Genomic DNA, 14641 nt, shown 5'->3' on the forward strand with positions numbered 1-14641 from the left:
AGTACGAGTCACTTCACATAAATGAGAAACTGCCATTCAAGGACATCGTTGGCTTTAGGGGGTCTTTTTGGCAGACTGTTGCTGCTTCATTGGCAGCCGCTGTCTTTCCATCTGTGAGATGAGGCTTTGCTGGGGCTTGACCTTCCGTGGACTGACAGCCTTTTGATAGGTGATGAGGGACTGGATGTTCTGGAGCAAGACATTGATCTCTGCACTCTTCCTGCTGCAGAGACCTCTGAAGCATGTCGGTCCCCGCCAGCAGTGGACCTTTTGCCTTGATTTAGATGCGACAGTGAAGGAAATACAAAGCAAAGCAGAATCAATGATTTGGCCTGAGATCGGGTCTACTCTTCACATTTTCTATTCCTGCTTTTGGCTACAGATGAATATTGATACCACTCATTTACTTTCAATCTTGCCCCTACATTAAGCCGTAAACAGTGCTCGCTGCAGGTGAAACTGATGCAGATTTGATCTGGTTGCTGGGGTTCAAGCTCAGTATCAGGCAGATAGACTGGCTGGCTGGGCGGGGCTTTTTATGATTCTTCCGATCCATCCCGTTGAAAAAAATCTTTGAAAGACCCTCTTAGGTCTTACTGAGAAAGGTCTGCTTTCTACCTGCTGCCAATTCATTTAATAATCAAAGTAAACTGGAAATGTTTCTTCACAAGGTAGAGATGATGAAACACATTTTAAAACACAAAATAATTCATGAAAACCACTGAAATATGTGATGAAATCAGGTACTAAAGTCCCAATGAGGAGTTTTTACTCAGTCATGAAACAGACTGAAATGAAGAGTGATACCTCAGATGATTTAAAAAAGCAAACAAGACTTTAAGCAACATGTATTTTAATGCTTATAACTGCTGCTTGGAAGGTAGCTGGGAGATGATTCGCAATACACCACCAACACTGCCTGTTGATGTTTTCCACTGCAGATATTGACAAGAAGTGATTTATTTTGCTGTCAATGCAACGCAGTATGTAATTTTTCTTCTAGAGCAACATTTCATGCATTTATTCTGTCAGACATTGTCAGTTAAGAGTAAAGAGTTGTCATTTGTCCACAGAGGATGTTCCTTTAAAATTCCTCACATGAGCTTTAAGGACTATTAAACAACCAGTTTTATCAAATGTACAGTGCCTTTTAAAAAGTATTCTCCCTCTTTGATGTTTGACCCTTTTATTTTACCTTTTTAAAATCCTCTTCAATATCAAACTGAAACCAATTTTTACAAAGTAATGTTAATTAGATAAAATTATTGGATGTAAAATAAATGATTGCATAAATATTCACCCCCTTTTAAGCTACTGGCCTAATTCAACAGAGGTCCAGCCAATTAGTGCTACTAGTCTCAAAATTAGTGAAATGTGGATCACCTGAGTGCCATGAATGTGTCTCAAAGGATTTTAGTATAAAGACACCTGTGTGTGGAAGGTCCAGGAAGGTCCAGGCACTGGTTAATCAGTTTTCCTTGCTACCATTACACCATGAAGGCAAAAGAACACTCCAAGCAACTCAGAGAAAGGGTTGTTGAAAAGAATAAGTCAGGGAAGGGATACTAAAAAAATTCACAAGGCACTGAACATCAGCTAAATCCATCATCACAAAATGGAAGGAATATAGCACATGTGTAAATCTGCCTAGATCAGGCCATCCTCACAAACTGAGTGACTGTGCAAGAAGGAGACTAGTGAGAGAGACCACCAAGACACCTATGACTACTCTGAAAGAGTTACAAGCTTCAGCAGCTGAGATGGGAGAGACTCTGCATGAAGCAACTGTTGCCGGGGTTCTTCACCAGTTAAAGCTTTATGGGAGACTGGCAAAGAGAAAGCCACAAGAAAACTCAGATTTAATCTGGATAAGAGTTTGCCAGAAGGCATGTGGGAGACTCCATGGTCAAGTGGAATGAAGTTCTTTGGTCTGATGAAACCAAAATGATGCTTCTTGGCCAGTCTTACAAGATGCTATATTTGGCTGACACCAAACACTGCACATCACCACAAACACACCATACCCACTGTGAAGCATGATGGTAGCAGTAGCATCATGTGGGAATGCTTCTCAGCAGCCAGCTCTGGAAGGCTTGTGAAGGTAGAGGGTTAAATCAATGTTGCATTTTAAAGGGAAAAAAATCATATTTGCTTGCATTATATATATATATATATAATATATATAAATTTCTTTTTGACATTACTTTGCAGAAATCTGTTTTCACTTTGAAATTAAAGAGGGGTTTTTTTGTAATTTTATTTTGTCAGAAAAGGTCAGTTATATCGACCATGACTCATTTATAAAATCAATAAAAGGTTGAAGGGGTTGAATACTTTTTATAGGCACTGTAGCTGCTCTAAGATCTGCTTTTTTGTGATCAGATCATTCAGAAAGGTGTTAATGGTGGTTTTTGTTAAGTATGGATAAATGGGATTTCTTACCTTTCCTCTTTCATTAAGGAAAATCACAAAAACATCAACCATTGTCTATTATTTCCTTAAGAAATGTGTCATTAGCCTGCACAGTTACTAACTGATTAAAATGAATTGATATTTTTATCACTCCAAGTCTGCAGTGTTGTCTGATATGTCTAGCAGCCCAACCGGAAAACAGATCAAGGCCATCTACCTTATTTGTAGCCCCCATGATACCTTGCATGAATTCTGGGTGTGACTTCTGATGCCCGCAGTCACTGAATGAGGAACATATGTTTTCCATGGCATCTTGATTATTAGAGCAATTCAGATAAAAAAAATGGGGGAATCATCTGCTGCACCTGAAACAAGACGATATAATTACTCCACTGCCTTCTACTATAAAGGGACAGGAGGACAATATAAACAAATGGCCTCAGACAATGCACACAATTATATTTAGGTTACTTTATTTGCTCCAAATAAGTATGTACAAAGCCTTTAACAGGACACAATTCAGTGTGTTGTTAAGAGAAGTGGGACACGACCTCATATACTTTCAAAGCCTGCACATTACACATCATAACACCTGGGTTGTTGTTTGAGTCATTTACTGTGCTATTAGCTGGTGGCTAACAGTGTATCATGTTTTTTAGTATGACACAAACAGCTCACATGGCTAGCCACTCTAGTTTAAAAAAAATCATCACATATTTTAGTCTGTAGATGGTCTATAGTCTTATAATCATAACTACGGTCCAGTCAGGAGGGACTTGAATATGACTGAACGATTATTTTGATGAACAAGAAATGTGCCATATCTTTGGTGATCAGACTCCAATGTAATGACTTCATGTTGTTAATGGGGCAGTGAGGCCAACAGCAGGAATAGGACACCCCTTATGGAGTCTATACACGAATAAAATAAGAGAGATATATGAACAAGTGATGAATTGATGTGTAAGAAACGGTTTCCTGCTTGTACTTTCTGCTGAGCTCCAGGAATAAGATAGATAGTACCAGTTACTGGCTATTGTGATAATGCTCTACTCTCTGGCTGTATATTGAGCTAGAAAATAGAGCTAAATGAAATTTTTGTCAAGTTAAACTGGCATGTAGACCAAAGCCATGCCTAACAACATTAAGCACAGGCTTGCAGATGCTATCCTGAAAAGACTGTGGGGTGGCAATGCCAGCGCTGCCCTTATAGTCTGAATTTTAGGTTGTATTTAAGTGATGGTGAAATAAGTCACCTGGACCATCTCTATTATCCACTGTTCTCTTTTGGATCAGATTTGCTGAAATAGGTCAATGAGTGAGTCAATGGGTAACACTTTGTAATAAACTGATGATCTCAAATGTAACCTCCGTAAAGTCCAACCATTGTGGTTTATTTGGAGTAGTCCTAAGAAAGACAACAGTGTCCACTGTGGATAGTTTAGAGCAGTCTTGTAAATGGCTTTTCCCACTGTGCTCCTGAGTAGCCAGGATGCCCCTAGCATGAAGACCCAGCTATGAAAAAGTGAGATGGGGCCCAAATCCACGCCTTTTCTGCAGTAGCTCTAAACTTCCCCAGGAATAGGCTTTGTTTGGCATCATCCAAATTGATCCCATACATACTCACCGGCTAAATTAGCCATGTGCTGTGTTACATACATAGGTTTATATTACTATGAGCTTGTATGTATTTAAAGATATCTGAAACATATCATTGAGATAACACACTATGCACTTATTCACTATTTCTATTCTAGTATTATTCACTACTATTTCAGTAATTGGCACAGTTTTTAGTTGGATATTTCGGTCTTTAATATTCTATGTTCTTGCCTGTGGAACCAGCCAAAGACTGGTAAGTTATGGCCAACAGAAAATCTGACTTAAAGATTTTTTTACATCTTTTTCAAACAGAACTATAAGTGCCCTATAGATGCAGTGTTTCCCATATGATACACCAGCAATCCAAGTATGACTGCCCTTTCTTTTCTTGTCACATAGAAATCCATCCATTGTACAGTGTCTTACACTGAAATGTGAAGAATATGGCACTTTAAGATATGCTGCACTCTTTTCCCCTTAAAGGAGAACATATTTCTGAGTATTATAAGTTCACAGTTTCTCCTGCAGTGAATGAAACTTCCTCCATTGCAGAGGCATTGTCTGTGAGTCAAATACGTAGGTTGGCAGAAACTTGTTTTTCCATGTCTTGTATTGCAGTCAAAGTTGTTAGGGCATGCAAAGATAAGTAAATTTAATCTGCCAGAGTTAGGTCTATCTGTCCGTGTTGGATGGAGCGTGTGTGACCTGCTTTAGGGCTCCGACGATCTGAGCCCTTTTCAAATTTCAAACCTTTCAACCTGCGGTGTAACATGGAAAATGAAGCATCAGAGATTCAATGGCATAGAAATTTAATTTGAAAAACCATTTAATGGTGGAAGCCAATAATGGACTGAGTGCGGTTCTGACCTTTGATCTTTCTGCCTTGCTGGGCTGCCATCAGTCACGCTTTCTTCAGCGATAACTGCTGCACCCTTCAGCAAAATCTCTGATAACTTCCATGACTTCTCACAGCAGAAAAGCTGACACAAAGCAAGAAAGAGGGGGAGAAGAAGAGTACATGTGGAAATGCTGCTAAATCTAACTTCTGATGAGGAGCGATTTTTATTCATTGTTTCTGATATTTATTAATAGTGGTACTATTATTAGTCCCACTAGTCTCCTTATGGAAGCAATCAACTCCTAATCCACTCAAAAAGCTGTTACTAACCGTGAACAGTTAACCATGTAATGCCACATGCTTTGTAACTGAGAGTTATTTTTAGTTTGAAGCCCTTCATTCTGACTCGAAGAGGGTTAATAGCCATCCTTTTTATGTCGTTGGTTGTAGGAAAAGTTCACAAACTCTGAAACTTAAAGTAACCTCAATTCCACCTTTAGAGTCTCAAGGTGCTCAATGAGTCATACATTCAGTAAGTATTTTATTGCAGTGAAAAAAGTCGGAAAGATTCAGAGACAGAAGTTCAATATTTTTAAAAAATCAAACTTTAATAGCTGGGCTATCACAAAAATCTTATTTTCAAGCTTGATTGCTAATCCTGCAACTGGAAACAGTTTCTGAATACCTATAATTGAAAAAAACAGCCCTCTATTCAAGCAGCTTTGAGGTTGTACTTAATCAAATGTTCACAGTGACTGAAATGCTCAAAACGTGGCCTACATACAAATGTAAGGCAAAGTTAACCAGGTTCCCTGTTTAAAGTCTAGAATAAACAGTGGACTGTTGCTCTCAGACAGAAGCTAAAGTACTTAGAGGTCCCTTGCCTCCTTCATGTTGACAAATTGGTCAAACTATAAAGCTAAAATACACTAAAAATCCTTTTTTTCCCAAATGAAGAATCTGTAATGACAGGTATTCTTATTTCTTTCATGGTGTTTGTTTGTCTAAGTAGTTTTGATTTAATTGGTGATTTGGTTCAGTTTTTGTCTCCTCAGCTGATGTCCATCTCACCAACCTCCTGCCTCTCTCACTGTGAAGGAAATCCATCCCTTCTAAGAGATCCAGTTCATTTAGCTCAGCACAGTGGTAGCTAGCTGTTTGGCTCCCAAATGGCTCTTCATTTGGTACCAGTTTGGCTTTTTAAATATGCATGAAATGCACAACAGAGGATGGAGGAAAGGAAACTGGCACTCAAAGGAGCTAGCAACCAAGGCTAACATGAAAGAGCTGTTTTGTAGCACAGGCTTGTTTGTGAATGGCTCATCATCTCTCGGTCGCTCTGTGTTTTGGTTGATAGTTAACCTTGCATAGCAGATGGATTCGCCCATTTCCGCTTTTCTCACTGGCAAATCCATCTTGCAAAGCTCTAATCTGAACTGTTTGGGCCCAGTTAGTTAGTGACCAATGCTGACCAATCAGCATCGTGGGGCAGTACTTTCAGGTGCGGCGGAGTCGTGACATATGCAAGCAGCGAGAAGAGGCCGGTGCAATTATGGAGGAAGAGATTAGCGTGGATGCTGCTAAAGCACCAGTTTTTTCAGAACTTGACGACATGTCTTCATTAAATGAAGAACAAAGGACAGCACTGAGTTCTTTCCTTTTAAAAACAACCAAAGTTGTGTACTGACATGTCTACAGTCACCATGGTTCGCGTTATGCAGTTCTACATGGAGTTTACTCTTCGGTGGCGGCGCACCTCAGTTTGGGGCTACAACGTCATGTGTTTTGTTGCTCTGATTGGCCTGTAAAGATGTGACAGACAGAACGCTCATCCAATCACCCTCTGAGTTTTTTTTTTTTTGAAGGCTCTGCCCTTTCCTAAACACTGTCTATGGGAGGTTTTCCAGATGGATGTGTGACCCATCTGGCATGTCAAGTTACTTCTGAATAATGTCACATACAGTTAACTGCAGGGATGAAATTTCACAAACAATTTATTGTAAAGGCGGCATCCACAATACCACGCTCGAAGGCACTGAGCTCGTCAGAACAACACATTTAGTATCACAAATGCTTGCAAATGGAAACTACATGGCTAGGTGCGTGATGTTACTCACCTGTAGGTCTGATTGAAACACTTGAATTCAACAATTAATTGGTGTGGCCAAACACTTTTGTCCATTTAGCGTGTTTAACTTGGAATAACACATTTTTAAGCTCATAATGTGTCTGTTTTGCAGCTTCAGGAGACAGTGAATGTCTATAAAATTTCACAGAAGTCATCCTGGAGTTGTAGAGGCTTTTTTAAAGTGGACTAAACAAACTCTTCTGTCGTCTGAGCTATTAATTCCTCCAAAATCCTAAATCAAAGTTTGTGGGATGACCTACTTGAAATTAGTACCTGTAAATGTCACCTCCTAAATTCAGATTGTCTTTATTGTAAAACTGTTACATGCAATAAAATTAGTGACATTTCAGTTTTTCCATTAAATATTCAGTAGTGGTTAAATGTCAGATGTTAGGAGGCTTATAATTCAGCTTTAATGGATTGTTCAGTTTCTACTCCACGCTGTACGCATTTAGAGTGAATCTCATGCTTCATTCAGTTAATTAAAAAGAAACTTTATTTCAGTTCAGTCCGTTTTAACTTAACATGTCACCGTATCAGCAGCAGTGTTACATACACGCAGGCTCTCTCACCTCTTCTGGGTCAACGCTGTTGGCTATCTGATCATTGGTCACCGGGGGTTTCTTCAGCTGCTGGCAGCGCTCAAAGCAAATGTTCAACACATCATGCAGCCACTGCTCTGATGAGCCTGATCTACATGAAGTTGGGAGCTGAAAATGTTGGAGAATATTAAAAAGCTGTGCTTTATTTCTAAAAAATGACAAACATAAAGCAGGAGAAGTCCAGTTAATGAGGCATTCAAAGCATGTTTCTATCTTGCAGGAGCAGCAGGAGCAGAGACAGGTGAGTTAAGTTACTAGACAAACACAGACTAATTGCATATTCTATAAGTAGATTCACATTATTTACAGAAAAGCAGAGCATGAGCAGCTTTAAAGTGGCATTTGCCTCCTTACCTTTTCCAGATGACTTAAAGACTCTTGAGTTTCTCCTTGGCAGGCTGCAGGAGTTCGGGGAGTTTCCTTGCTGTGTGAATCCAACGCTTCATTATCTGGGGATATCTCCAACTCAGACTTCATGTTTTTAGGAACGCTCGGAGGAGAAAAAAAACAAAGACTCTTCATAATTTATTAAATTCTTTGAGGCCTTTAACTCGTGCTTCATGAATAAATCAAACCCATGTCCCTGGATACCATGTCATATCATCTCTCACAAGATAAAACCCGCTCTGTGACAAGGATAGACAGGGCTATGAAAAGTTAAATTCAGAGCTGCTTGTCAAATTATCTCTAAAACGCACACAAAGAACTTGTATATGTTAATCGCATCTGTACACCATTTGTCCCCAGCAAAAGCGCGTTTTCAAATGTTAGCTCAACGACATAAAAATATACCCAACCAACTTCAGAGACATCTGAGTGTCACAGCAAGGCTTCTACTTTGTCAAGGACATCATGACTGCAGCTGAGTGACAGGAGATTTCACATCTACAAAACCATTGTGAGCTTCTAGTCGTAACCATCTTCAGGGTATTTACCCCACAGTAACGCACTCATCTGCTCAGTTTCCAACCTCAAATGCTCTGAAAGAGCTTTTAATGTTTCCTCGTTTGGGTATTAATAGTCTACAAAGGCAAAAATAAATTAATAATTAATGTTATTATTCAAGACATTCTCAGCCATTTGCCAACCAAGGTCAGAGGCTCATTATTAGCATGAAATCTGAGGGAAGGGTACCTTGGCTGGCTGCACTCTTGCTCTTTCTTTCCATCTCTTTTTTACTGTTGCAGATTCTACTTATGACTTCAAATGTAAATCAGTCTTGCTTCTTTTGTGTTGCACCAATTCACATTATAAATGTTATGTCAAGACCCTCTAAAAAAGCCAAGGTCTCTTATTTATAGAGACCAATAATTGATCTATCATCAGCACAGCACTTGACAACATTTTGCAAAGTGTCAGTGGCATGGAAAACTTTCAAACTGCCTTCTGTTGCATCTGTGCTTGGCTTTCAGTTGCCTTGATACCAGAATTCTAAGCCACAATATGATCCAATAATAAAAAAAAAAAAAAAAAACTAGAAAAGCACTCAGAGAGCGCAGACCTCCGCCATTAGCCCTGTCTCCCAATAGTAAAGAATCCTTTAAAAAATTCCTGGATCCAGGCGGTGATCTGGATCACTCCCAAAATCGAATCAGTCCTTCCTTATGCCATTTCTGACATTTCCTGAAAATTTCATCAAAATCCGTCTATAACTTTTTGAGTTATTTTGCTAACAAACAAACTAACAAACCATGTCAATCACATAACCTCCTTGGCGGAGGTAAATATCTAATGATATTGATATCCATCTCATACCAGCATGGCAGTACTAGGACAGTCTGGCTGCAGACCAAAGATCTCAGACCACTACGGTGACATGCCGCCTCTGTCAGAACAGAAATACACTTTAAAACTTTCAAAATAAAATTAGGATTAAACTTCCAGTCAGGTTAGGGACATGGCATCTCAGGGACTAAAAACGCTCCTTAAAAAGTCAGGACAGTTGGTAAAAGTCCCACTACAATTAGGTTAAAAATAGGGATTACTGGTCCATTCAACATGAAAGACAGCAGAAACTTTATTTGATTTATTTATGCATGATTTTAAAATAAATAAATGATAATAGTTTAATGATTGGATAATGTTAAATGAAAATGATCTTACCATAAGTGCCTTGAATTGAAGAGCAAAGCTAGAAATATATAAAAAAAGATTAATACATAATAAATTCATGAAAAATTTCAGAACAAACAAAATATAACATGTGCTTCAGGGTAAAAGGTGTTAAATCACAATCATATAAAAACCTTTACAAACACAACAAAAGGTCAGAAGTCAAACACAACAAATAGGGAAATTGGGAATATGAATTAATTTAATTACACCAGCTTAAACAAGATGGGCAAATCAAAAAACAATAAGATCTTTAATAAGTTGAAAAAATATTTTTTTTACTAAAGTGCTGTAACTCATCATAAAACAGGTCTGAGTGTTTCATTAATATACTAAAATGGCCTAAAGGAGCTCTTCCCATGCTTGTGTCCCTGATAAAACTTTAGAAAATTCAAAATGTTAAAATCAATAAAAGAAAATCGAATTCAACAATGGATTTAAAGTGCTGTAAAAAGGGCCAAAGAGGTAAGTGCTTTAAAAAATATACTCTTTTAGGGTAAGGGTTGAGGAAAGGGTTAGGAGAACAAAGAGTGAAAGTCAAAAAACTCTCCTACAGGAGAAAACCTAGTCTTAAAACATTCTATCACAGCTAACGTAGCTATGTAGCTACATCTAAAGCTAACAAAGCCATGTAAGCTACAAAGCTACTGTAGCTACATAGCTGAATGTAAAGTTAACAAAGCTACGTTTGTTTCATAAGCTATGTAGATAAGGTAACTAGAGCTAAAGCAAACTATGCTATGTTAGCTAAATCATATTAGCCTATGCTACGGTTGCTTAAAGCTCGACCAGCTACAAAAAGGAGTTAAGTGAACGTTGCCTCGCTTTAGCTTCGTTAGCTTTAGCTAAAGCTAGTGTAGCTACATTGGCTCAAGTAGTAATGTTAACTGCATAGCTAGCAAAGCTATGTTAGCTTTACCTGAAGCTAATGGAGTTAAGTGAGCCACTGTTTGCGTAACTACATCTAAAACGGGTCTATACATAGATAAATCCCAGGTTGGACATCAACCCTGTTTTCTGTTTTGATTATGAAATGTTGTTTAATCTGTAACGTTGGCAGTTTGATCATCTCATGAATGTAACTGCCAGATTTTGTTTCTGAATAAAGTTTGATTTAAAAAAAAAAAAAAGGTAAATGTTGTCCTGCTAAATTCCATCCCTTCCATCCATACAGAAGTGGCATTTGATAGTAGTGGTCTGCAAGAGACCTGTGGTCTTTAGCCACACCCCTCTTGAAATAACAGTCTGAGGCCTCCAGTACTGAGTAATTTCTTAGTTTTGATTACCAGAATTTTTACCTGTGTTTTTGTGCAATTACTGTCTTAATTGCACAAAAACACAAACAGTGCTAACAACAGGGTTTCCATCCAAATGTATCACACCTGGTAACACCAGAAAGTCTCTTTATCTCTTCAGTGGAGCTTACCCAATAGTACGCTGAATTATCTGATATCTGATATGAACGTCTGAGAGGAGCCACTCTAAGTGAAGTTGATGCAAAGAACTGTTGGTTGTATTTTCTTCTTTCTACTTTAGTAATAGATGGTCCAGTATATAACATGCTAAAGTACATGATAAAGGAAGCAATGAATCTCATTTCCTCTGTTCTAGAAAATTCACACTACTCTCATCATGGCCAACCCTAACCTTGCTAACCATTAAGGACTATCTGAAAGGGCCCAGTGAGTGTACATCCTGCCAGAGCATCATTAGAAGAAAAAGGGCTCAGTTGTCTGGAAAAAAAATAAAGAGCCAAACAAAAACCAAGGATTTTGGCACTATGATTGAAAGTTTTAAGCATCCTTTTTCTAAACCTATCAGCTCTTGTAGTTCTGTTAACATTCCTTGATAGAAATCCAGTCACTAAATGTGTGTCCAACACGAAAAGTTGCACTTTCCTTTTATCAAAACAAAACAAAAACTTTCAATCTCCTCCGAGTATTAAAAACTTTTGCAATATTTCAAGGTTACTTTCAAATTTGCAGTGTTTCCAGTCAGGTTCATTATGTAGTTTTGACAGAGCTATCTTTATTTCATTCAAACAGTTTTCAGTTTAAAGTATGACTGAAGGGGGCGCACAGATAGCCTAGCAGTCTAAGGCGCCACCCATGTACGCGGGCGGCCCGGGTTCAAATCCAGCCTGTGGCATGTCTCCCCATTCCAACTCTATCCACTGTCCTCCTCTATAGAATAAAGGAATGAAAAGCCCAAAAATAAACCTTTAAAAAGTAGTATGACTGAAGATCTTACTTTCAGATTTTTTCTTCTGTTTCTTTTTTTCCACAATGGCTAAAATAATGGCGATGTTACTATTCTAAAACAAGTATTAAAAAGTTTTGGGGTCTAGAATGTCTGAAGACCATACTTTGGGTTGCAGAAGTAGAGATAAAGACGAACAAACAGGGTTACATAAAACAAATTTATTGCTACAATGTCCTAAATGTACTTAAAAGAATGTGTAATGATGATAATGGATGTAAAACTGGTGTTAAGAGATGTAGCAGCAGGATTCAGGTACCAGGCTGTCTGCAGCATCGATCCAGAGGAACCTATGAACAAGATGACTCCAAAAACTCCTGTGTGTACAGGGTCACACATTTATGTGAGCCGACACTTGAACCAGTCCTTCATGAAGAGTGCAATGAGCTGAAACATGAAGTACAAACTGATTGAAAATTCAACCATTTTGGGCATAATGTTAGTATTTTAGGATAGAATTAGATTCAAAGTCTTACTGTGAGCTGAATTTTTGTGTTGAAAATGAAACAAATGTGTCTTAATTCAATCCCCAAGAGAACTCTCAGCCATATATTTAAATTTACTCTGTCTGAGATAAAACATTTTTGTTGTTTTCTCAACTTGTGAAATAATTCTTATCATTGTCATTGGATAACTACTCTAATTTTCCCTTAACAACCAGCTCTCAAAGAAGCAACCAGAAATAAAACATTACTTCATGTAAAGACAAGTCAAATTTACTAATGTGTGTTAGGGCTTCTGTAGAGCACTGACGATGGGTAATTGTTGTTCTTTGTTTTAGTTTTAAGGCGAAATGGGCAATAGTCATGGTTTCTTTCTTGGATTTTAGTTTTACTGCTTGGTTAAAATGACAATGGGCCAGTTATAATTCTTTACTGATGAAAGCATGTGTGTGTCCTGCTCAACTCTTCCCTTATTTTGGCCCTAAAAAGTGTCTACCTATTACTGGGTTCTGATGATGGGATCATTTATTCATGCTACTTTTTAACCCCTTTTTACCACTTTTTCCGTCCATTTTTTTTTATTTTTCTATCTTTTTGATAGAAATATGCCACAATGCCATCATTGTGCAACTGCCTAACTTTACATTGAAATAATTAAGAAAATAACTACCTAACTTTAAATTGAAATAATGAAGAAACCTCCTGTTACCACACACTCATTCCACCTTAGTGATACTGGGCAACCTCACAACGCATTTGGCGCAGTAACAAGGCAATCTGATGGGGAATTTCAACACAAAAGCCTTCTCAAATATGCCATATTTACTGTGCAACTGCCTAACTTTAAATTGAAACAATAAAGAAAATAACTGCCTAAATTTAATTTGAAATAATGGAGAAACCTCCTGTTACCACAGACTCATTCCACCTCAGAGTGATACTGGGCAACCCCACAATGCATCTGGCACAGGAACAAGGCAGTCTGTTTGTAAGATTTCCTCATAAAAGCCTTCTCAAATATTCCATATTCACTGTACGACTGCCTAACTTTAAATTGAAATAATTTAGAAAAAAACTGCCTAAATTTTAAAGAACCTCCTGTTACCACAGACCATTTTTGCCATTTTTCTCCCGTTATTGCCATTGTTTTGCCATTTGCTTTTAAGCATTTTTATCCCATTTTTGCAGTTTTTTCCCACTGTTTTGCCACTTTTTGTCCATGTTTGCCACTTCCTTTTTGGCACTTTTATCCAAGTTCTGCCACTTTTTCACATTTGTGCCACTCTAAAACATTTTTTGCCACTTTTTTCTCCATTTTTACAACTTTTTACACATTCTAGCTGCTTTTTTCCCATTTTTGCCACTTTTCCTGCTTTGAACCTTTTCAAGCTTTATTTCATAAATACATTTTTGTTTTAAATTTAAGTTGTGAAAGTTTTCTCTTCTTTATTTTCTGGCATGCTGACCCGTACATTATGGCCCTGAAATGACTTCTGACATTGCTTTCCTTATTGTTTAGTTCAGTGTGCCCATCCACACTGTCAACATCACCAATAAGAAGGTAATTCTGTTTTAAGAAAAGAGGTTCATATTTTTAAAAGGCTATATTATACTACAGCATAAATAAATAGGATCCATTGTTGCTTTGATAAGAGTGGTTATTATTCAGGCTAAAAACTAAAATCACGACTCACCCCTCCAGTGGACCATAATTTTGATGACCTGCATCAGGCCTCCACTTGGCTGGTCCCCAGAAAACCGTCCCCTTTATCCTTGATGACTTACACATCTTTGACATTTCCATCCTCACACCTGCTTGTCCCCACATTCAGGGTCTACACGTTGGATCTTTGTATTCTAGACTCATTGCGAATCAGAGGTGAGTAGAGAAATCTTGATTTAAAAGTCAAAAATAAATCCACCAGATAACTAAAGAATAGTAAAATAAGGCACAGCAAACAGAGAAATAATAAAGGTAGACTTTTGCACTAAGGTTCCTCAGAATCCGCCTCTTCTTTTGTTTCATCTTTTCTCTTCAGTTCACAGCACTTGTCTAATTTTATCAGATGTACTGTATGTTCTTTTTACATACTATCACAGGCTTTACTTCTTTAAAAAAAAAGAATTATTAAACTGACTTTGGCACCTTTGTGTTCGGGGAATACTGTGCTTAATTATGCTTTTGCCGTAAAGCAAATGTAAATTTGACTGGATGAAGAAATCCATATCTCTGCAGCTTGTTTCT

This window comes from Cheilinus undulatus, linkage group 15 (assembly GCF_018320785.1).
Source record: "Cheilinus undulatus linkage group 15, ASM1832078v1, whole genome shotgun sequence".
Lineage (NCBI taxonomy): Eukaryota > Metazoa > Chordata > Actinopteri > Labriformes > Labridae > Cheilinus > Cheilinus undulatus.